The sequence below is a fragment of the Carcharodon carcharias genome (assembly GCF_017639515.1).
Source record: "Carcharodon carcharias isolate sCarCar2 chromosome 39 unlocalized genomic scaffold, sCarCar2.pri SUPER_39_unloc_8, whole genome shotgun sequence".
Classification (NCBI taxonomy): domain Eukaryota; kingdom Metazoa; phylum Chordata; class Chondrichthyes; order Lamniformes; family Lamnidae; genus Carcharodon; species Carcharodon carcharias.
This window is the reverse complement of record NW_024470847.1, coordinates 2,360-27,075: the sequence shown is the minus strand read 5'-3', so window position 1 is coordinate 27,075 and position 24,716 is coordinate 2,360. Positions and strand designations below refer to the sequence as shown.

Sequence of the window (24,716 nt, the reverse complement as noted above, 5' to 3'; positions counted from 1 at the left end):
CTTACTAACAAAGCAACCCCACCCCCTCTGCCAACATGCCTATCTTTTCGATAGGATGTATATCCTTGGATATTTAGCTCCCAGTCCTGATCCCCTTGCAGCCATGTCTCTGTAATGCCCACCACATCGTACTGCCAATTTCAATCTGCGCCACAAGCTCATTTACCTTATTTCGTATACTGCGTGCATTCAGACACAACACACTCAGTCCTGTATTTCCCATCCCCTTTCTCATTGTCGTCCCTTTATCTGATGTGCTTGAAGTTAGATTCCTAGCCCTTTCCAAACACTCTGTCCTATTAGGAAGAGAAGGGTGAGGGAGGGATTTGAACAGGAGGGTGAGAATTGTAGGGGCTGGAGGAGGTTACAGAGATAGGGAGGGAGAGGGTGAGGGAGGGATTTGAACAGGAGGGTGAGAATTGTAGGGGCTGGAGGAGGTTACAGAGATAGGGAGGGAGGGGGTGAGGGAGGGATTTGAACAGGAGGATGAGAATTGTAGGGGCTGGAGGAGGTAACAGCGATATGGAGGGAGGGGGTGAGGGATGGATTTGAACAGGAGGATGAGAATTGTAGGGGCTGGAGGTGGTTACAGAGATAGGGAGGGAGGGGGTGAGGGGCCATGGTGTGAAACAGAGTTAACCTCCCTCTACACTGTCCCCATCAAACACTCCCAGGACAGGTACAGCACGGGATTAGATACAGTGTAAATCTCCCTCTACACTGTCCCCATCAAACACTCCCAGGACAGGTACAGCACGGGGTTAGATACAGAGTAAATCTCCCTCTACACCGTCCCCATCAAACACTCCCAGGACAGGTACAGCACGGGGTTAGATACAGAGTAAATCTCCCTCTACACTAACCACATCAAACACACCCAGGACAGGTACAGCACGGGGTTAGATACAGAGTAAATCTCCCTCTACACTGTCTCCATCAAACACTCCCAGGACAGGTACAGCACGGGGTTAGATACAGAGTAAATCTCCCTCTACACTGACCCCATCAAACACTCCCAGGACAGGTACAGCACGGGGTTAGATACAGAGTAAATCTCCCTCTACACTGTCTCCATCAAACACTCCCAGGACAGGTACAGCACGGGGTTAGATACAGAGTAAATCTCCCTCTACACTCTCCCCTGTGTTAATTCCATCTTCATTCTCCCTGGGCTCCATGTCTATCTCTCTTTCAGTTTGCAGATTCTCTCTCTCTCCCTCCCTTTAGTTCACTCTGATGTGTGTTTTCTGTTCAGTCTCATTCTCTCCCTGTTCCTGACTCTCTGGATCTTTATTGGAAACAGAGAACATTCCCAGTCGGAGCCTCGGGCTACTCACTGACTGAGAATTCCCCTTAAACCAGCTGACGGTGAATTCCCAATATGAAAATCAGGGGGTGGGATCAGTTCCTCACCGGATCCTTTATAAAGAGCAGCCTTACCCAGAGTCCCCAGACTTTCAGACCAGACGGGAATCTCGACGTTGTCAGTAAGTCTCTTAGTGAGATGTTGGGGAATCTCTCAGCAGCCCCCTGAGTCTCTCCCCCACCAATCTCCCCCTCTCTCTGTCTCTCTCTCTCTCTCTCCCCTCTGTCTCTCTCCCTCTCTCTCTATCTCTCTCTGTCACTCTCCCTCTCTCTTTCTCCCTCTTTCTCTCTCTCTGTATCTCTTTCCGTCTCTCTCTGCTTCTCTGTCTCAGCCTCTCTCGGTCTTTCTCTGTATTTCTCTCTCCCTGTCTGTCTGTCTCTTTCTTCTCTTTTTCTCTCTCTCTGTCGCTCTCATCCTATCTCTGTCTGTCTGTCTCCCTCTCTCTCTGTCTGTTTCTATCTCACTCTCAGTCTTTGTCTCTCTTTCTCACTCTCTCGCTCAATCTCTGTCTTTGTCTCTGTTTTACTCTCTCTCTGTTCTCTCTGCCTGTGTCGCTCTGTCTCGCTCTCTTTCTCTCTCTCTCTATTCTCCAAATCATCTCTCTCCCTCTCTGTCCCTATATCTTTATCTCTCTCTGTCTTACTCTCCCTGTCCCTCTGTCTCTCTCTCTCATCATTTCTCTCCCTTTCTCTGCCTCGCTGTCTGTCTCTTTCACTCCCTCTGTCTCGCCCTCTCTCTCCCTCTCTCTCTCTCCAAGATCCAAGGAAGAGGCATACAAATTGGCTAAAAAAAACAACAGACCTGAGGACTGGGAGCAGTTTAGAATTCAGTAAAGGAGGATCAAGGGATTGATTAAGAAGGGGAAATAGATTAAGTGAGTAAGCTTGCGGGGAACATAAAAACTGACTGTAAAAGTTTCTAAAGGTATGTGAAGAGATAAAGATTGGTGAAGACAAATGTAGGTCCCTTACAGTCAGAAACAGGGGAATTTATAATGGGGAACAAAGAAATGGCTGACCAACTAAATACAGACTTTGGTTCTGTCTTCACAAAGGAGGAACTAATAACATACCAGAAATGTTGGGGAACACAGGGGTTAGTGAAAGGGAGGAACTGAAAGAAATCATTATTAGAAGAGAAATGGTGTTGGGGAAACTGATGGGATTGAAGGCCGATAAATCCCCAGGGCCTGATAATCTACACCCCAGAGTCCTGAAGGGAGTGGCCCTAGAAATAGTGGATCATTGGTTCCGAGATTGTATAGACTCAGGGACAGTTCCTACAGATTGGAGGGTAGCTAATGTAACCCCAGTATTTAAAAAGGGAGGCAGAGAGAAAACAGGGAATTATAGACCAGTCAGCCTGACGTCGGTAGTGGGGAAAATTCTAGAGTCCATTATAAAAGATTTAATAGCTGAGCAGGTGGAAAACAGAGACAGAATCGGACAGAGTCAGCATGGATTTACAAAAGGGAAATCATGCTTGACAAATCTACTGGAATTTTTCGAGGATGTAACTAGTAGAGTTGATGAGGGGGAGCCAGTGGATGTGGTTTATTTGGACTTTCAGAAGGCTTTCGACAAAGTCCCACATAAGAGATTGGGCTGTAAAATTAAAGCACATGGGATTGGGGGTAATGTATCGAGATGGATAGAAAACTGATTGGCAGACAGGAAACAAAGAGTAGGAGTAAACGGGTCTTTTTCTGAATGGCAGGCAGTGACTAGTGGGGTACTGCAGGGATTGGTGCTGGGACCCCAGTTATTCACAATATATATTAATGATTTAGATGAAGGAACTAAATGTAATATCTCCAAATTTGCAGATGACACAAAGCTGGGTGGGAGGGTGAGCTGTGAGGAGGATGCAGAGATGCTTCAGTGTGATTTGGACAAGCTGAGTGAGTGGGCAAATGCATGGCAGATGCAGTATAATGTGGATCAGTGTGAGGTTATCCACTTTGGTGGCAAAAACAGGAAGGCAGATTATTATCTGAATGGTTATAAATTGAGAGAGGGGAATGTGCACCGAGACCTGGGTGTCCTTGTACACCAGTCGCTGAAGGTAAACATGCAGGTACAGCAGGCGGTAACGAAGGCAAATGGTATGTTGGTCTTCATAGTCAGAGGATTCGAGTACAGGAACAGGGAAGTCTTGCTGCAATTGTACAGGGCCTTGGTGAGACCTCACCTGGAATATTGTGTACAGTTTTGGTCTCCTTATCTGAGGAAGGATGTTCTGGCTATAGAGGGAGAGCAGCGAAGGTTTACCAGACTGATTCCTGGGATGGTGGGACTGACATATGAGGAGAGATTGAGTCGGTTAGGATTATATTCGCTGGAGTTCAGAAGAATGAGGGGGGATCTCATAGAAACCTATAAAATTCTAACAGGACTAGACAGGGTAGATGCAGGAAGGATGTTCCCGATGGTGGGGGGAGTCCAGAACCAGGGGTCACAGTCTGAGGGTACGGGGTAGACCATTTAGGACTGAGATGAGGGGAAATGTCTCCACCCAGAGAGTGGTGAACCTGTGGAATTCACTACCACAGAAAGTAGTTGAGGCCAAAACATTGTATGTTTTGAAGAAGGAGTCAGATAAAGCTCTTGGGGTGAAAGGGATCTAAGGATATGGGGAGAAAGCGGGAGCAGGATATTGAGTTGGATGATCAGCCATGATCATAATGAATGGGGGAGCAGGCTCGAAGGGCTGAATGGCCTCCTCCTGCTCCTGGCTTCTATGTTTCTCTCTCTCTCTCACAATCTGCCTCTCTCTCTCTCTCTGTCTCTCTCTCCCTCTGTCTCACTCCCTGTCTATCTCACTCCAACTCATTCCCTCTCTTTCTCTCTCTCTACCTCCCTGTCTCTCTCTCTGCCTCCCTCTCTCTCTCTCTGTCTTAATGTCTCTCTATGGTTCTCGCTGTCTCTCACAGTCTGTCTATCTCTCTCTATCTATCTATCTATCTCACTCTTTGTCTTTCTCTCTCTGTCTCTCCCTCTCGGTCAAACTCTCTGTCTCTCCCTCTCTCAGGCTTTCTCTCTCCTGTACTTGTGCCAATCTTCAATTCAATAACTCTCTCCCAATTTGCTCTGCTCCCTCTCTCCCAGATTTGACTCACTGTCGGGAATTTGGTTTTCTGTCTGTGACAGAGAGAGTCCACATTGGACAGAATTCCCAGCACACCAATCGGATCAGCGGGAAGAGAACTGGGAGATGTCCCGAGTGACCGTGATTAACAACTGCGGACAGACCGTTCAGGTCAGAGTGGATCACTGTGACAAGACAGATTTTGAAATTAGCTCTGAAAAGGGCAGAAATAAACAGCAGTTAAACCGTTCTAGTGATTCTGTCAACATCAGAGCTGAGTTCCAGACTGGAATTTGGCTGTTTTCAACATTATGGAAAGGAGAGAAGACAATAACTACAGAAAAAACCATCACATTGTCCAGGTCAAACGAGACGGGTAAAATCGAGATCAAAGAGGCAAATTAGGGATGTGTAATTCCTGATCCTGTGCCTCCCCCAGGTCAGGATAAGATCACCCTGTGTCCCAAAATACAATAAACAGATCAATGAAACTTCACCCGGACTCCTCACTCTCTCCAACTGCAGCAGCTTTCAACACAGCCCATCACTCACACAATCCATCAGTGTCAGGGACAGAGAGTAGCAGAGACAACAACACCAGGACTGAGGGAGTGCAGCACTGTCAGAGGGTCAGTACTGAGGGAGTGCAACACTGTCAGAGGGTCAATACTGAGGGAGTGCTGCACTGTCAGAGGGTCAGTACTGAGGGAGTGCAACACTGTCAGAGGGTCAGTACTGAGGGAGTGCTGCACTGTCAGAGGGTCAGTACTGAGGGAGTGCTGCACTGTCAGAGGGTCAGTACTGAGGGAGTGCCGCACTGTCAGAGGGTCAGTACTGAGGGAGTGCTGCACTGTCAGAGGGTCAGTACTGAGGGAGTGCAACACTGTCAGAGGGTCAGTACTGAGGGAGTGCAACACTGTCAGAGGGTCAGTACTGAGGGAGTGCCGCACTGTGGGAGGGTCAGTACTGAGCGAGTGCTGCACTGTCAGAGAGTCAGTACTGAGGGAGTGCTGCACTGTCAGAGGGTCAGTACTGAGGGAGTGCTGCGCCGTCAGAGGGTCAGTACCGAGGGAGTGCAGCACTGTCAGAGGGTCAGTACTGAGGGAGTGCCGCACTGTCAGAGGGTAAGTACTGAGGGAGTGCCGCACTGTGAGAGGGTCAGTACTGAGCGAGTGCTGCACTGTCAGAGGGTCAGTACTGAGGGAATAATGCACTGTCAGAGGGTCAGTAACGAGGGAGTGCTTCACTGTCAGAGGGTCAGTACTGAGGGAGTGCTGCACTGTCAGAGGGTCAGTACTGAGGGAGCACTGCACTGTCAGATGGTCAGTGCTGAGGGAGTGCAGCAGTGTCAGAGGGTCAGTACTGAGGGAGTGCAGCACTGTCAGAGGGTCAGTACTGAGGGAGTGCCGCTTTGTCAGAGGGTCAGTACTGAGGGAGTGCTGCACTGTCAGAGGGTCAGTACTGAGGGAGTGCTGCACTGTCAGAGGGTCAGTACTGAGGGAGTGCTGCACTGTCAGAGGGTCAGTACTGAGGGAGTGCTGCACTGTCAGATGGTCAGTACTGAGGGAGTGCTGCACTGTCAGAGGGTCAGTACTGAGGGAGTGCCGCACTGTTGGAGGGTCAGTACTGAGGGAGTGCTGCACTGTCAGAGGGTCAGCACTGAGGGAGTGCCGCACTGTCAGAGGGTCAGTACTGAGGGAGTGCTGAACTGTCAAAGGGTCAGTACTGAGGGAGTGCCGCACTGTCAGAGGGTCAGTACTGAGGGAGTGCTCCACTGTCTGACGGTCAGTACTGAGGGAGTGCTACACTGTTGGAGGTTCAGTACTGAGGGATAGCTGCACTGTTGGAGGGTCAGTACTGAGGGAGTGCTGCACTGTCAGAGGGTCAGTACTGAGGGAGTGCCGCACTGTTGGAGGGTCAGTACTGAGGGAGTGCTGCACTGTCAGAGGGTCAGTACTGAGGGAGTGCCGCACTGTGAGAGGGTCAGTACTGAGCGAGTGCTGCACTGTCAGAGAGTCAGTACTGAGGGAGTGCTGCACTGTCAGAGGGTCAGTACTGAGGGAGTAATGCACTGTCAGAGGGTCAGTAACGAGGGAGTGCTTCACTGTCAGAGGGTCAGTACTGAGGGAGTGCTGCACTGTCAGAGGGTCAGTACTGAGGGAGCACTGCACTGTCAGATGGGCAGTGCTGAGGGAGTGCAGCACTGTCAGAGGGTCAGTACTGAGGGAGTGCTGCACTGTCAGAGGGTCAGTACTGAGGGAGTGCCGCACTGTCAGAGGGTCAGTACTGAGGGAGTGCTGCACTGTCAGAGGGTCAGTACTGAGGGAGTGCTGCACTGTCAGAGGGTCAGTACTGAGGGAGTTCTGCACTGTCAGATGGTCAGTACTGAGGGAGTGCCGCACTGTTGGAGGGTCAGTACTGAGGGAGTGCTGCACTGTCAGAGGGTCAGTACTGAGGGAGTGCCGCACTGTCAGAGGGTCAGTACTGAGGGAGTGCAACACTGTCAGAGGGTCAGTACTGAGGGAGTGCTGCACTGTCAGAGGGTCAGTACTGAGGGAGTGCTGCACTGTCAGAGGGTCAGTACTGAGGGAGTGCCGCACTGTCAGAGGGTCAGTACTGAGGGAGTGCTGCACTGTCAGAGGGTCAGTACTGAGGGAGTGCAACACTGTCAGAGGGTCAGTACTGAGGGAGTGCAACACTGTCAGAGGGTCAGTACTGAGGGAGTGCCGCACTGTGGGAGGGTCAGTACTGAGCGAGTGCTGCACTGTCAGAGAGTCAGTACTGAGGGAGTGCTGCACTGTCAGAGGGTCAGTACTGAGGGAGTGCTGCACTGTCAGAGGGTCAGTACTGAGGGAGTGCCGCACTGTCAGAGGGTCAGTACTGAGGGAGTGCCGCACTGTGAGAGGGTCAGTACTGAGCGAGTGCTGCACTGTCAGAGGGTCAGTACTGAGGGAGTAATGCACTGTCAGAGGGTCAGTAACGAGGGAGTGCTTCACTGTCAGAGGGTCAGTACTGAGGGAGTGCTGCACTGTCAGAGGGTCAGTACTGAGGGAGCACTGCACTGTCAGATGGTCAGTGCTGAGGGAGTGCAGCACTGTCAGAGGGTCAGTACTGAGGGAGTGCCGCTTTGTCAGAGGGTCAGTACTGAGGGAGTGTTGCACTGTCAGAGGGTCAGTACTGAGGGAGTGCTGCACTGTCAGAGGGTCAGTACTGAGGGAGTGCTCCACTGTCAGATGGTCAGTACTGAGGGCGTGCTGCACTGTCTGACGGTCAGTACTGAGGGAGTGCTACACTGTTGGAGGGTCAGTACTGAGGGAGAGCTGCACTGTTGGAGGGTCAGTACTGAGGGAGTGTTGCACTGTCAGAGGGTCAGTGCTGAGGGAGTGCTGCACTGTCAGAGGGTCAGTACTGAGGGCGTGCTGCACTGTCAGAGGGTCAGAACTGAGGGAGAGCCGCACTGTCAGAGGGTAAGTACTGAGGGAGTGCTGCACTGTCAGAGGGTCAGTACTGAGGGAGTGCCGCACTGTTGGAGGGTCAGTACTGAGGGAGTGCTGCACTGTCAGAGGGTCAGTACTGAGGGAGTGCCGCACTGTGAGAGGGTCAGTACTGAGCGAGTGCTGCACTGTCAGAGAGTCAGTACTGAGGGAGTGCTGCACTGTCAGAGGGTCAGTACTGAGGGAGTAATGCACTGTCAGAGGGTCAGTAACGAGGGAGTGCTTCACTGTCAGAGGGTCAGTACTGAGGGAGTGCTGCACTGTCAGAGGGTCAGTACTGAGGGAGCACTGCACTGTCAGATGGTCAGTGCTGAGGGAGTGCAGCACTGTCAGAGGGTCAGTACTGAGGGAGTGCTGCACTGTCAGAGGGTCAGTACTGAGGGAGTGCCGCACTGTCACAGGGTCAGTACTGAGGGAGTGCTGCACTGTCAGAGGGTCAGTACTGAGGGAGTGCTGCACTGTCAGAGGGTCAGTACTGAGGGAGTTCTGCACTGTCAGATGGTCAGTACTGAGGGAGTGCCGCACTGTTGGAGGGTCAGTACTGAGGGAGTGCTGCACTGTCAGAGGGTCAGTACTGAGGGAGTGCCGCACTGTCAGAGGGTCAGTACTGAGGGAGTGCTGAACTGTCAAATGGTCAGTACTGAGGGAGTGCCGCACTGTCAGAGGGTCAGTACTGAGGGAGTGCTCCACTGTCTGACGGTCAGTACTGAGGGAGTGCTACACTGTTGGAGGGTCAGTACTGAGGGAGAGCTGCACTGTTGGAGGGTCAGTACTGAGGGAGTGTTGCACTGTCAGAGGGTCAGTGCTGAGGGAGTGCTGCACTGTCAGAGGGTCAGTACTGAGGGCGTGCTGCACTGTCAGAGGGTCAGTACTGAGGGAGAGCCGCACTGTCAGAGGGTAAGTACTGAGGGAGTGCTGCACTGTCAGAGGGTCAGTACTGAGGGAGTGCTGCACTGTCAGAGGGTCAGTACTGAGGGAGTGCTGCACTGTCAGAGGGTCAGTACTGAGGGAGTGCTGCACTCAGAGGGTCAGTACTGAGGGAGTGCCGCACTGTCAGAGAGTCAGTAATGAGGGAGTGCTGCACTTTCAGAGGGTCAGTACTGAGGGAGTGCCTCACTGTCAGAGGGTCAGTACTGAGGGAGTGCCGCACTGTCAGAGGGTCAGTACTGAGGGAGTGCTGCACTGTCAGCGGGTCAGTACTGAGGGAGTGATGCACTGTCAGAGGGTCAGTACTGAGGGAGTGCTGCACTGTCAGAGGGTCAGTACTGAGGGAGTGCCGCACTGTTGGAGGGTCAGTACTGAGGGAGTGCTGCACTGTCAGAGGGTCAGTACTGAGGGAGTGCCGCACTGTCAGAGGGTCAGTACTGAGGGAGTGCTGAACTGTCAAAGGGTCAGTACTGAGGGAGTGCCGCACTGTCAGATGGTCAGTACTGAGGGAGTGCTGCACTGTCAGAGGGTCAGTACTGAGGGAGTGCTGCACTCTCAGAGGGGCAGTACTGAAGGAGTGCTGCACTGTCAGACGGTCAGTACTGAGGGAGTGCTGCACTGTCAGAGGGTCAGTACTGAGGGAGTGCTGCACTGTCAGATGGTCAGTACTGAGGGAGTGCTGCACTGTCAGAGGGGCAGTACTGAGGGAGTGCTGCACTGTCAGAGGGTCAGTGCTGAGGGAGTGCTGCACTGTCAGAGGGTCAGTACTGAGGGAGTGCTGCACTGTCAGAGGGTCAGTACTGAGGGAGTGCCTCACTGTCAGAGGGTCAGTACTGAGGGAGTGCTGCACTGTCAGAGGGTCAGTACTGAGGGAGTGCAGCACTGTCAGAGGGTCAGTACTGAGGGAGTGCTGCACTGTCAGATGGTCAGTACTGAGGGAGTGCTGCACTGTCAGAGGGGCAGTACTGAGGCAGTGCTGCACTGTCAGGGGGTCAGTACTGAGGAGTGCCGCACTGGCAGAGGGTCAGTACTGAGGGAGTGCTGCACTGTCGGAGGGTCAGTACTGAGGGAGTGCAGCACTGTCAGAGGGTCAGTACTGAGGGAGTGCTGCACTGTCGGAGGGTCAGTACTGAGGCGGTGCAGCACTGTCAGAGGGTCAGTACTGAGGAGTGCCGCACTGTCAGCGGGTCAGTACTGAGGGAGTGCTGCACTGTCAGAGGGTCAGTACTGAGGGAGTGCTGCACTGTCAGCGGGTCAGTACTGAGGGAGTGCTGCACTGTCGGAGGGTCAGTACTGAGGGAGTGCTGCACTGTCAGATGTTCTGTACTGAGGGAGTGCTGCACTGTCAGAGGGTCAGTACTGAGGGAGTGCCGCACTGTCATTGGGTCATAACTGAGGGAGTGCTGCACTATCAGAGGGTCAGTACTGAGGGAGTGCTGCACTGTCAGAGGGTCAGTACTGAGGGAGTGCTGCACTGTCGGAGGGTCAGTACTGAGGGAGTGCTGCACTGTCAGAGGGTCAGTACTGAGGGAGTGCTGCACTGTCAGAGGGTCAGTACTGAGGGAGTGCTGCACTGTCAGAGGGTCAGTACTGAGGGAGTGCTGCACTGTCAGATGACGATGTAACCCCAGCCTCCAATCCCTGTGTAGAATCCTCCTTTGGTTTCGCTGCTGCTTCTCGCTCAGTTTCTGATCCTCTTTAGCCCCCGGTTATTTCTGTCTGATGTGAAACCAGTTATTCCTGTCCCAGAATCTCTGCAGGTTCCTGCAGTTTACAGCAGCAATGAGGAAGTGGGGACTGACCCTCTCAGGGAACCGCACATAGAAACATCGAAATTAGGACTGGAGGAGGCCATTCAGCCCTTCAGCCCTGCTCGTTATGAATGTGGCTGATCCTCTATCTCTACGCCGTACTCCCGCTCTCTCCCCGCCCCCTTAACACTGTTAGAGTCCAGAAACCTATCTATATCCTTCTTAAATATATATTCAGGGACTTGGCCTCCACAGCCTCTGTGGTAGAGAATTCCACAGGTTCACCAGCCTCTGAGTGAAGAAGTTTCTCCTCATCTCAGTCCTAAATGCTCTACCCCGTATCCTCAGACTGTGACCCCTTGATCTAGACCCCCCCCAGTCAGAGGAAACATCCTCCCTGTGTCCAGTCTGTCCATCCCTGTGTCCAGTCTGTCCATCCCTGCATCCAGTCTGTCCATCCCTGCATCCAGTCTGTCCATCCCTGTGTCCAGTCTGTCCATCCTTGCATCCAGTCACTCCATCCCTGCATCCAGTCTGTCCATCCCTGTGTCCAGTATCTCCATCCCTGCGTCCAGTCTGTCCATCCCTGCATCCAGTCTGTCCATCCCTATGTCCAGTATCTCCATCCCTGTGTCCAGTCTGTCCATCCCTGCATCCAGTATCTCCATCACTGCATCCAGTATCTCCATCACTGCGTCCAGTATCTCCATCACTGCGTCCAGTCTCTCCATCTCTGCGTCCAGTCTGTCCGTCTCTGCGTCCAGTCTCTCCATCCCTGCGTCCAGTCTGTCCGTCTCTGCGTCCAGTCTCTCCATCTCTGCGTCCAGTCTGTCCATCCCTGCGTCCAGTCTGTCCATCCCTGTCAGAATTTTATATGTTTCAATGAGATCCCCTCTCATTCTTCTAAACTCCAGTGAATACAGGCCTAGTCAGCCCAATCTCTCCTCACTCGACAATCCCTCCATCCCAGGACTCAGCCTGGTGAACCTTCGCTGCTCTCCCTCTGTGTCAAGTCTATCCTTTCTTAGGTAAGGAGACCAAAGCTGCACACAACACTCCAGGTGTGGTCTCACCAAGGCCCTGTACAGCTGCAGTAAGACATCCTTGCTCCTGTACTCAAGTCCTCTCACAATGAAGGCCAACATAGCATTTACCTTGCTAACTGCTTGGTGCAGCTACACGCCTGCTGTCAGTGACTGGTGTACAAAGACACCCAGCTCCCTTTGTGCTGCTCGGGGAGTTACAGATAGTTTCAGCAAAATATATTTGTATCACTGGCTGTTAGGAATGAGGCTTAGCTTCAAGTTGAAGTTCAAGCTGTTTTTCTGAATTTGGTGTGTTCAGGGAGGGGGGAACTAGAGTCTTAGTTTCAGTTTCAAAGGAGCCGGCATTTTAATGAGGTTTTACGACTCTTGAAGTGGATTGAAAAGAGACACAGGGTGGAAGATCCCGGTCTGCTTCGTCCCAAGAGGATCCTCACACAGGGGCTGAGGCGGTGGAAGCAGCTTGAGGTCCGTGGGCGATGACACTCTCCGGGGAAGGGGCCATCTACAGTCTCTCTCTCTGTCTCTCTCTCTCTCTCTCTCTCTCTCGCTGGACATATCAGCAGCTGCTGAGGGGAATAAGAAGAATCGTGGACGTGTTGCACCAAAGTTAAATCAACAGCGAATGTCGAGGGAGTGGGGATACCATCTCAGTGATGTCGAGGGCCAGGGGGCAGGAACCTGGACAAGGTCCTGGGCAGACGGTGGTGGGACTGGTGTTGTTACAGGACTGGTGACCTGGAGACCCAGGGTAAGGCTCTGGGCACCCGGGTATAAATGCCCCCTGGACAGACGGCGGAGAGAGAGAGGGACAGAGTTAACGTTTCCGAGCCTGTATGTCTCTTCTTCGTAGCTACAAGTGCCGAGCTCTGAGTGCACCTGAGTTGGGAGCTGGGGCTCACCGGCAGAGGATTTGCAATGGGAGGAAACAGCCCGGACAGACTTTTATTGAGTTTGGGAGGGTGAAACAGAGGAATTTCGAGCAGCGGAAAGGGGCATTGACAGGGGAGACAAGGCATGGATCTCTGAGAGGAGTAATTCTTTTGGAAGAATTGAATCATTCCCTCTTTCAGGAGGTGGGAATCATGGGGAAGGACAGGGGGTTAGAGCGTCCAGGAGAGCAGCAAGGGGCAGCTGATGTCTACGAGCTGTAGGTCTGTAGGTCAGAACCCTTCCTCTGTCACCCCTTTAAACCCGAGAGGGATAGAACGTGGGAAGGGGGAATGAAGACAGGTAGTCGGGGAATAGGAGGAGCAGCTGGGAATTTTCAGGGAGCTTCTCCTCAGACCAGGAGCTGAGGGGAGACGTGAGGCTCGACATCTTAATGCTTTCAGTGTAATAGGGCTGGGCATCCACAAAGCCAATGGGCTGAAGGTGACAGGGAAAACCTATTGCTGCAGTCAGAACACAGAGAGGATCGAGAAGTAAGAGTCATGTGGGTTCAGGTATCCAGGGGCAAGGCATAAACCAGGGGTTTGTGTACAGGAGGAGCAGGAAGAATCCATGGCAGGGAAAGGAGTGGGGGCTGTAGTCACAGTTTACCCCAGGGAGAACTGAAGGTCAGTCACAGGAAGGGTGAAAGATTTTGTGTGTGAAGGGAGAGTCTTTCCTGGTGTACAGCGTGGAGCTGGCAAAGGGGCACAGGGGCTGGTCAGTGTACAATGTTAGGGAATAGTGCAGCTTGTTGTCCAGCGGGAGTATTGCCGGAAAGAGCGATCATGAGCCGAATTCACGGAGATGCTGAAGCGATTACTGGTGGCAGGTCAATGGAAAAAATGGTTTGAAAACAGGCGAAGTGATTGTCGGGGTCGTGGGAAAAATCAGCCATTGCAGGGGTTCAATTTACCCCAGGGAATGATGTTGTTGGGTCAGGTGATGACTGTTGTGGTGGAGATAATTATTGCAACCGTTTAATTTACAATTTATACATGTGGCTGGAGGAGATTTCACTGCAGGTAATTTGTCAAGAGTTTAAGATGCACTGCAGGAATTCACCAAGGCTCCTTCGACAGCACCTTCCAAACCCACGACCACTACCATCTAGAAGGACAAGGGCAGCAGACACATGGGAACACCCCCACCTGGAAGTTCCCCTCCAAGTCAATCACCATCCTGACTTGGAAATATATCGGCCGTTCCTTCACTGTCACTGGGTCAAAATCCCGGAACTCCCTCCCTAACAGCGCCGTGGGTGTACCTACACCACACGGACAAAATCCTGGAACTCCCTCCCTAACAGCGCCGTGGGTGTACCTACACCACAGGGACTGCAGCGGTTTAAGAAGGAAGCTCAGCACCACCTTCTCAAGGGGCAATTAGTATGGGTAATAAATTCTGGGCCAGGCCAGCGACACCCACATCCCATGAATGAATCAGTTAAAGTTCAAACGAACTTCGCTGTTGGTAAATGGAGAATGGACAGGAATGAAACCTATTTTTACAAAAGGCTTGTGTGTATATGTTCAGGGTTAATACATGGACACTAGAGTGTAATAGCCCCGTGTGTACAGTTAGGGGTCGGAAGGAATCAGAAATGGGCAGGAAAATGAAAGCATCTTTTTGGGACTATGATGGTTGATTTTTTTGTTAAGCAGGGAGGTGCGATGATGAGTGTTATTTTTGAATCATTTTGGGGGAATATTTTGTTATTCTGTACAGAATGCTGGGTGTCTGTATTGGTGGGTATGAGACTTAATTACCCAGGGAGGGGATGAACGAGGTCAGATTGTCTGGGGTGGGTGTTAGGTTCAAGGTGCAAGTAAATACCTGGAGATTCCAATTGCATTTTGAGATTATCTGGGAGGGTGTTTGAATTTCAACGGGGAATCAGAGGGATCACGGAAAAAGCACTTCCTCAGTACTGACCATCTGACAGTGCAGCACTCCCTCAGTACTGACCATATGACAGTGCAGCACTCCCTCAGTACTGACCATCTGACAGTGCAGCACACACTCAGTAGTGACCATCTGACAGTGCAGCACTCACTCAGTACTGACCATCTGACAGTGCAGAACTCCCTCAGCACTGACCATCTGACAGTGCAGCACTCCCTCAGTACTGACCATCTGACAGTGCAGCACTCCCACAGTACTGACCATCTGAGAGGGCAGCACTCCCTCAGTACTGACCCTATGACAGTGCAGCACTCCCTCAGTACTGACCCTCTGACAGTGTAGCACTCCCTCAGTACTGACACTCTGACAGTACTGCACTCCCTCAGTACTGACCCTCTGACAGTGCAGCACTCCCTCAGTACTGAACTTCTGACAGTGCAGCACTCCCTCAGCACTGAACCTCTGACAGTGCAGCACTCCCTCAGTACTGACCCTCTGACAGTGCAGCACTCCCTCAGTACTGACCATCTGACAGTGCAGCACTCCCTCAGTAATGAACTTCTGACAGTGCAGCACTCCCTCAGTAATGAACTTCTGACAGTGCAGCACTCCCTCAGTACTGACCCTCTGACAGTGCAGCACTCCCTCAGTACTGACACTCTGACAGTGCAGCACTCACTCAGTACTGACCATCTGACAGTGCAGCACTCACTCAGTACTGACCATCTGACAGTGCAGAAGTCCCTCAGCACTGACCCACTGACAGTGCAGCACTCCCTCAGTACTGACCATCTGACAGTGCAGCACTCCCTCAGTACTGACCATCTGACAGTGCAGCACTCCCTCAGCACTGACACACTGACAGTGCAGCACTCCCTCAGTACTGACCATCTGACAGTGCAGCACTCCCACAGTACTGACCATCTGACAGGGCAGCACTCCCTCAGTACTGACCCTATGACAGTGCAGCACTCCCTCAGTACTGACCCTCTGACAGTGTAGCACTCCCTCAGTACTGAACTTCTGACAGTGCAGCACTACCTCAGCACTGACCCTCTGACAGTGCAGCACTCCCTCAGCACTGACCCTCTGACAGTGCAGCACTCCCTCAGTACTGACCCTCTGACAGTGCAGCACTCCCTCAGTACTGACCCTCTGACAGTGCAGCACTCCCTCAGTACTGACCCACTGACAGTGTGGCCCTCCCTCAGCACTGACCATCTGACAGTGCGGCACTCCCTCAGTACTGACCTCTGACAGTGCAGCACTCCCTCAGTACTGACCCTTTGACAGTGCAGCACTCCCTCAGTACTGACCCACTGACAGTGCAGCACTCCATCAGTACTGACCATGTGACAGTGCAGCACTCCCTCAGTACTGACCATCTGACAGTGCAGCACTCCCTCAGTACTGACCCTCTGACAGTGCAGCACTCCCTCAGTACTGACCATCTGACAGTGCAGCACTCCCTCAGTAATGAACTTCTGACAGTGCAGCACTCCCTCAGTAATGAACTTCTGACAGTGCAGCACTCCCTCAGTACTGACAATCTGACAGTGCAGCACTCCCTCAGTACTGACACTCTGACAGTGCAGCAATCCCTCAGTACTGACCTTCTGACAGTGCGGCACGCCCTCAGTACTGAACCTCTGACAGTGCAGCACTCCCTCAGTACGGACCCTCTGACAGTGCGGCACTCCCTCAGCACTGACCCTCTGACAGTGCAGCTCTCCCTCAGTACTGACCCTCTGACAGTGCAGCACTCCCTCAGTACTAACCATCTGACAGTGCAGCACTCCCTCAGTACTGACCCTCTGACAGTGCAACACTCCCTGAGTACTGACCCTCTGACAGTGCAGCACTCCCTCAGTACTGACCATCTGACAGTGCGGCACTCCCTCAGTACTGACCCTCTGACAGTGCAGCACTGCCTTAGCACTGATGCTCTGAAATTGCAGCACTAACTCAGTACTGACCCTCTGACAGTGCGGCACTCCCTCAGTACTGACCCTCTGACAGTGCAGCACTCCCTCAGTACTGACCCTCAGACAGTGCAGCACTCCCTCAGTACTGACCATCTGACAGTGCAGCACTCACTCAGTACTGACCCTCTGACAGTGCTGCACTGCCTCAGCACTGACGCTCTGACATTGCAGCACAACCTCAGTACTGACCATCTGACAGTGCAGCACTCCCTCAGTATTGAGCCTCCGACAGTGCCGCACTCACTCAGTACTGACCCTCTGACAGTGCAGCACTCCCTCAGTACTGACCCTCTGACAGTGCAGCACTCCCTCATTACTGACCATCAGACAGTGCGATAATCCCTCAGCACTGACCCTCTGACAGTGCAGCAATCCCTCAGTACTGACCCTCTGACAGTGCAGCACTATCTCAGTACTGACCCTCTGACAGTGCAGCACTCCAACAGTACTGACGGTCCGACACTGCAGCAGTCCCTCAGTACTGACCATCTGACAGTGCAACACTCCCTCAGTACTGACCCTCTGACAGTGCAACACTCTCTCAGTACTGACCCTCTGACAGTGCAGCACTCCCTCAGTACTGCCCCTCTGACAATGCAGCACTCCCTCAGTACTGACCCTCTGAAAGTGCAGCAATCCCTCAGTACTGACACTCTGACAGTGCAGCTATCCCTCAGTACTTACCTTCTGAAAGTGCGGCACTCCCTCAGTACTGAACCTCTGACAGTGCAGCACTCCCTCAGTACTGACCCTCTGACAGTGCGGCACTCCCTCAGTACTGACCATCTGACAGTGCAGCACTCCCTCAGTACTGACCATCTGACAGTGCAGCACTCCCTCAGTACTGACCCTCTGACAGTGTAGCACTCCCTCAGTACTGACCCTCTGACAGTGCAGCACTCCCTCAGTACTGACCCTCTGACAGTGCAGCACTCCCTCAGTACTGCCCCTCTGACAATGCAGCACTCCCTCAGTACTGACCCTCTGACAGTGCAGCACTCCCTCAGTACTGCCCCTCTGACAATGCAGCACTCCCTCAGTACTGACCCTCTGACAATGCAGCACTCCCTCAGTACTGACCCTCTGACAATGCGGCACTCACTCACTACTGCCCCTCCGACAATGCAGCACTCCCTCAGTACTGAACTTCTGACAGTGCAGAATTCCCTCAGTATTGACCCGCTGACAGTGTAGCACACCCTCAGTATTGAAACTCTGACAGTGCAGCACTCCATCAGTACTGACACTCCGACAGTACAAAACTCCCTCTGTACTGACCCTCTGACAGTTCAGCACTCCCTCAGTACTGACCCTCCCACAGTGCAGCAATCCCTCAGTACTGACCCTCTGACAGTGCAGCACTCCCTCAGTACTGACCTTCTGACAGTGCGGCACTCCCTCAGTACTGACCCTCTGACAGTGCAGCACTCCCTCAGTACTGACCCTCTGACAGTGCAGCACTCCCTCAGTACTGACCCTTTGACAGTGCAGCACTCCCTCATTACTGACCCTCTGACAGTGCGGCACTCCATCACTACTGACCCTCTGACAGTGTGACACTCCCTCAGTACTGACGCTCTGACAGTGCAGCACTCCCTCCGTACTGAACCTCTGACAGTGCAGCACTCCCTCAGTACTGACCCTCTGACAGTGCTGCACTCTCTCAGTACTGACCCTCTCACAGTGCGGCACTCTCTCAGTACTGAACCTCTGACAGTGCAGCACTCCCTCAGTACTGCCCCTCTGACAATGCAGCACTCCCTCAGTACTGACCCTCTGAAAGTGCAGCAATCCCTCAGTACTGACACTCTGACAGTGCAGCTATCCCTCAGTACTTACCTTCTGAAAGTGCGGCACTCCCTCAGTACTGAACCTCTGACAGTGCAGCACTCCCTCAGTACTGACCCTCTGACAGTGCGGCACTCCCTCAGTACTGACCATCTGACAGTGCAGCACTCCCTCAGTACTGACCATCTGACAGTGCAGCACTCCCTCAGTACTGACCCTCTGACAGTGTAGCACTCCCTCAGTACTGACCCTCTGACAGTGCAGCACTCCCTCAGTACTGACCCTCTGACAGTGCAGCACTCCCTCAGTACTGCCCCTCTGACAATGCAGCACTCCCTCAGTACTGACCCTCTGACAGTGCAGCACTCCCTCAGTACTGCCCCTCTGACAATGCAGCACTCCCTCAGTACTGACCCTCTGACAATGCAGCACTCCCTCAGTACTGACCCTCTGACAATGCGGCACTCACTCACTACTGCCCCTCCGACAATGCAGCACTCCCTCAGTACTGAACTTCTGACAGTGCAGAATTCCCTCAGTGTTGACCCGCTGACAGTGTAGCACACCCTCAGTATTGAAACTCTGACAGTGCAGCACTCCATCAGTACTGACACTCCGACAGTACAAAACTCCCTCTGTACTGACCCTCTGACAGTGCAGCAATCCCTCAGTACTGACCTTCTGACAGTGCGGCACTCCCTCAGTACTGACCCTCTGACAGTGCAGCACTCCCTCAGTACTGACCCTTTGACAGTGCAGCACTCCCTCATTACTGACCCTCTGACAGTGCGGCACTCCATCACTACTGACCCTCTGACAGTGTGACACTCCCTCAGTACTGACGCTCTGACAGTGCAGCACTCCCTCCGTACTGAACCTCTGACAGTGCAGCACTCCCTCAGTACTGACCCTCTGACAGTGCTGCACTCCCTCAGTACTGACCCTCTGACAGTGCTGCACTGCCTCAGCACCGACACTCTGACATTGCAGCACTCCCTCAGTACTGACCCTTTGACAGTGCAGCACTCCCTCAGTACTGACACTCTGACAGTGCAGCAATCCCTCAGTACTGACCTTCTGACAGTGCGGCACTCCCTCAGTACTGAACCTCTGACAGTGCAGCACTCCCTCAGTACTGACCCTCTGACAGTGCGGCACTCCCTCAGCACTGACCCTCTGACAGTGCAGCTCTCCCTCAGTACTGACCATCTGACAGTGCAGCACTCCCTCAGTACTGACCATCTGACAGTGCAGCACTCCCTCAGTACTGACCATCTGACAGTGCAACACTCCCTCAGTACTGACCCTCTGACAGTGCAGCACTCCCTCAGTACTGACCATCAGACAGGTTGGCACTCCCTCAGTACTGACCCTCTGACAGTGCAGCACTCCCTCATTACTGACCCTCTGACAGTTCGGCACTCCCTCAGTACTGACCATCTGACAGTGCGGCACTCCCTTAGTACTGACCCTCTGACAGTGCGGCACTCCCTCAGCACTGACCCTCTGACAGTGCAGCACTCCCTCAGCACTGACCCTCTGACAGTGCAGCACTCCCTCAGTACTGACTCTCTGACAGTGCGGCACTCCCTCAGTACTGACCCTCTGACAGTGCAGCACTCCCTCAGTACTGACGCTCTGACAGTGCAGCACTCCCTCAGTACTGACCCTCTGACAGTGCAGAACTCCCTCAATAATGACCCTCTGACAGAGCGGCAATCCCTCAGTAATGACCCTCTGAGAGTGCAGCACCTCCTCAGTACTGACCCTCTGACAGTGCAGCACTCCCTCAGTACTGACCCTCTGACAGTGCAGCACTCCCTCAGTAATGACCCTCTGACAGTGCAGCACTCCCTCAGTACTGGCCCACTGACAGTGTGGCCCTCCCTCAGCACTGACCATCTGACAGTGCGGCACTCCCTCAGTACTGACCCTCTGACATTGCAGCACTCCCTCAGTACTGACCCTCTGAGAGTGCAGCACGCCCTAAGTACTAACCCACTCACACTGCAGCCCTGCCTCAGTACTGACCATCTGACAATGCAGCACTCCCTCAGTACTGAACCTCTGAAAGTGCAGCACTCCCTCAGTACTGACCCTCTGACAGTGCAGCACTCCCTCAGTACTGTCCCTCTGACAGTGCAGCACTCCCTCAGAATGAACTTCTGACAGTGCAGCACTCCCTCAGTACTGACCCTCTGACAGCGCGGCACTCCCTCAGCACTGACCCTCTGACAGTGCAGCACTCCCTCAGTACTGACCCTCTGACAGTGCAGCACTCCCTCATTACTGACCATCTGACAGTGCGGCACTCCATCACTACTGACCCTCTGAAATTGCGACACTCCCTCAGTACTGACGCTCTGACAGTGCAGCACTCCCTCAATACTGACCGTCTGACAGTGCAGCACTCCCTCAGTACTGACCCTCTGACAGTGCTGCACTCCCTCAGTACTGACCCTCTGACAGTGCTGCACTGCCTCAATACAGACACTCTGACATTGCAGCACTCCCTCAGTACTGACCCTTTGACAGTGCAGCACTCCCTCAGTACTGACCCTCTGACAGTGCAGCACTCCCTCAGTACTGACCCTCTGACAGTGCAGCACTCCCTCAGTACTGACCCTCTGACAGTGCAGCACTCCCTCAGTACTGACTCTCTGACAGTGCGGCACTCGCTCAGTACTGACCCTCTGACAGTGCAGCACTCCCTCAGTACTGACCATCTGACAATGCAGCACTCCCTCAGTAATGAACTTCTGACAGTGCAGCACTCCCTCAGTAATGAACTTCTGACAGTGCAGCACTCCCTCAGTACTGACACTCTGACAGTGCAGCACTCCCTCAGTACTGACCCTCTGACAGTACTGCACTCCCTCAGTACTGAACCTCTGACAGTGCAGCACTCCCTCAGTACTGACCCTCTGACAGTGCAGCACTCCCTCAGCACTGACCCTCTGACAGTGCAGCACTCCCTCAGTACTGACCCTCTGACAGTGCAGCACTCCCTCAGTACTGACCATCTGACAGTGCAGCACTCCCTCAGTACTGACCCTCTGACAGTGCAACACTCCCTCAGTACTGACCCTCTGACAGTGCAGCACTCCCTCATTACTGACCCTCTGACAGTGCGGCACTCCATCACTACTGACCCTCTGACAGTGCAGCACTCCCTCAGTACTGACCCTCTGACAGTGCAGCACTCCCTCAGTACTGACCATCTGACAGTGCAGAACTCCCTCAATAATGACCCTCTGACAGTGCGGCACTCCCTCAGTACTGACCCTCTGACAGTGCAGCACTCCCTCAGTACTGACTCTCTGACAGTGCGGCACTCCCTCAGTACTGACCCTCTGACAGTGCAGCACTCCCTCAATAATGACCCTCTGACAGTGCGGCACTCCATCACTACTGACCCTCTGACAGTGCGACACTCCCTCAGTACTGACCCTCTGACAGTGCAGAACTCCCTCAATAATGACCCTCTGACAGAGCGGCAATCCCTCAGTAATGACCCTCTGAGAGTGCAGCACCTCCTCAGTACTGACCCTCTGACAGTGCAGCACTCCCTCAGTACTGACCCTCTGACAGTGCAGCACTCCCTCAGTAATGACCCTCTGACAGTGCAGCACTCCCTCAGTACTGGCCCACTGACAGTGTGGCCCTCGCTCAGCACTGACCATCTGACAGTGCGGCACTCCCTCAGTACTGACCCACTCACACTGCAGCCCTGCCTCAGTACTGACCATCTGACAATGCAGCACTCCCTCAGTACTGAACCTCTGAAAGTGCAGCACTCCCTCAGTACTGACCCTCTGACAGTGCAGCACTCCCTCAGTACTGTCCCTCTGACAGTGCAGCACTCCCTCAGAATGAACTTCTGACAGTGCAGCACTCCCTCAGTACTGACCCTCTGACAGCGCGGCACTCCCTCAGCACTGACCCTCTGACAGTGCAGCACTCCCTCAGTACTGACCCTCTGACAGTGCAGCACTCCCTCATTACTGATCATCTGACAGTGCGGCACTCCATCACTACTGACCCTCTGAAAGTGCGACACTCCCTCAGTACTGACGCTCTGACAGTGCAGCACTCCCTCAATACTGACCCTCTGACAGTGCAGCACTCCCTCAGTACTGACCCTCTGACAGTGCTGCACTCCCTCAGTACTGACCCTCTGACAGTGCTGCACTGCCTCAATACAGACACTCTGACATTGCAGCACTCCCTCAGTACTGACCCTTTGAAAGTGCAGCACTCCCTCAGTACTGACCCTCTGACAGTGCAGCACTCCCTCAGTACTGACCCTCTGACAGTGCAGCACTCCCTCAGTACTGACCCTCTGACAGAGCAGCACTCCCTCAGTACTGACTCTCTGACAGTGCGGCACTCGCTCAGTACTGACCCTCTGACAGTGCAGCACTCCCTCAGTACTGACCATCTGACAATGCAGCACTCCCTCAGTAATGAACATCTGACAGTGCAGCACTCCCTCAGTAATGAACTTCTGACAGTGCAGCACTCCCTCAGTACTGACACTCTGACAGTGCAGCACTCCCTCAGTACTGACCCTCTGACAGTACTGCACTCCCTCAGTACTGATCCTCTGACAGTGCAGCACTCCCTCAGTACTGACCCTCTGACAGTGCAGCACTCCCTCAGCACTGACCCTCTGACAGTGCAGCACTCCCTCAGTACTGACCCTCTGACAGTGCAGCACTCCCTCAGTACTGACCCTCTGACAGTGCAGCACTCCCTCAGTACTGACCCTCTGACAGTGCAACACTCCCTCAGTACTGACCCTCTGACAGTGCAGCACTCCCTCATTACTGACCCTCTGACAGTGCGGCACTCCATCACTACTGACCCTCTGACAGTGCAGCACTCCCTCAGTACTGACCCTCTGACAGTGCAGCACTCCCTCAGTACTGACCCTCTGACAGTGCAGAACTCCCTCAATAATGACCCTCTGACAGTGCGGCACTCCCTCAGCACTGACCCTCTGACAGTGCAGCACTCCCTCAGCACTGACCCTCTGACAGTGCAGCACTCCCTCAGTACTGACTCTCTGACAGTGCGGCACTCCCTCAGTACTGACCCTCTGACAGTGCAGCACTCCCTCAATAATGACCCTCTGACAGTGCGGCACTCCATCACTACTGAACCTCTGACAGTGCGACACTCCCTCAGTGCTGACGCTCTGACAGTGCAGCACTCCCTCAGTACTAACCCTCTGACAGTGCAGAACTCCCTCAGTACTGACCCTCTGACAGTGCGGCACTCCAACAATAATGACCCTCAGACAGTGCGGCACTCCCTCAATAATGACCCTCTGACAGTGTGGCACTCCCTCAGTACTGACCCTCTGACAGTGCAGCACTCCCTCACTACTGACCCTCTGACAGTGCAGCACTCCCTCAGTAATGACCCTCTGACAGTGCAGCACTCCCTCAGTACTGGCCCACTGACAGTGTGGCCCTCCCTCAGCACTGACCATCTGACAGTGCGGCACTCCCTCAGTACTGACCCTCTGACATTGCAGCACTCCCTCAGTACTGACCCTCTGAGAGTGCAGCACTCCCTCAGTACTAACCCACTGACAGTGCAGCACTCCCTCAGTACTGACCATCTGACAGTGCAGCACTGCCTCAGTACTGACCATCTGACAATGCAGCACTCCCTCAGTACTGAACCTCTGAAAGTGCAGCACTCCCTCAGTACTGACCCTCTGACAGTGCAGCACTCCCTCAGTACTGTCTCTCTGACAGTGCAGCACTCCCTCAGAATGAACTTCTGACAGTGCAGCACTCCCTCAGTACTGACCCTCTGACAGTGCGGCACCCCCTCAGCACTGACCCTCTGACAGTGCGGCACTCCCTCAGTACTGACCCTCTGACAGTGCTGCACTCCCTCAGTACTTACCCTCTGACAGTGCTGCACTGCCTCAATACAGACACTCTGACATTGCAGCACTCCCTCAGTACTGACCCTCTGACAGTGCAGCAATCCCTCAGTACTGACACTCTGACAGTGCAGCACTCCCTCAGTACTGACCATCTGACAGTGCAGCACTCCCTCAGTACTGACCCTCTGACAGTGCAGCACTCCCTCAGTATTGAGCCAACGACAGTGCAGCACTCCCTCAGTACTGACCCTCTGACAGTGCAGCACTCCCTCAGTACTGACCCTCTGACAGTGCAGCACTCCCTCAGTACTGAACCACTGACAGTGTGGCCCTCCATCAGCACTGACCATCTGACAGTGCGGCACTCCCTCAGCACTGTCCCTCTGACAGTGCAGCACTCCCTCAGTACTGACCCTCTGACAGTGCGGCAATCCCTCAGTACTGACCCTCCAACAGTGCAGCACTCCCTCAGTACTGACCCTCTGACAGTGCAGCAATCCCTCAGTACTGACCCTCTGCCAGTGCAGCGCTCCCT

At 53.5% G+C, this 24,716-nt stretch overlaps 1 long non-coding RNA gene across 1 annotated transcript; it reads left to right on the top strand.

Annotated features, from left to right (window-relative positions):
* Positions 1 to 1,306: 1,306 nt before the first annotated feature.
* LOC121275000 lies at positions 1,307 to 4,949 on the top strand. Its single transcript, XR_005942339.1, has 2 exons — positions 1,307 to 1,487; positions 4,474 to 4,949. It is a non-coding gene; the product is annotated as an uncharacterized LOC121275000 (long non-coding RNA).
* Positions 4,950 to 24,716: the final 19,767 nt, after the last annotated feature.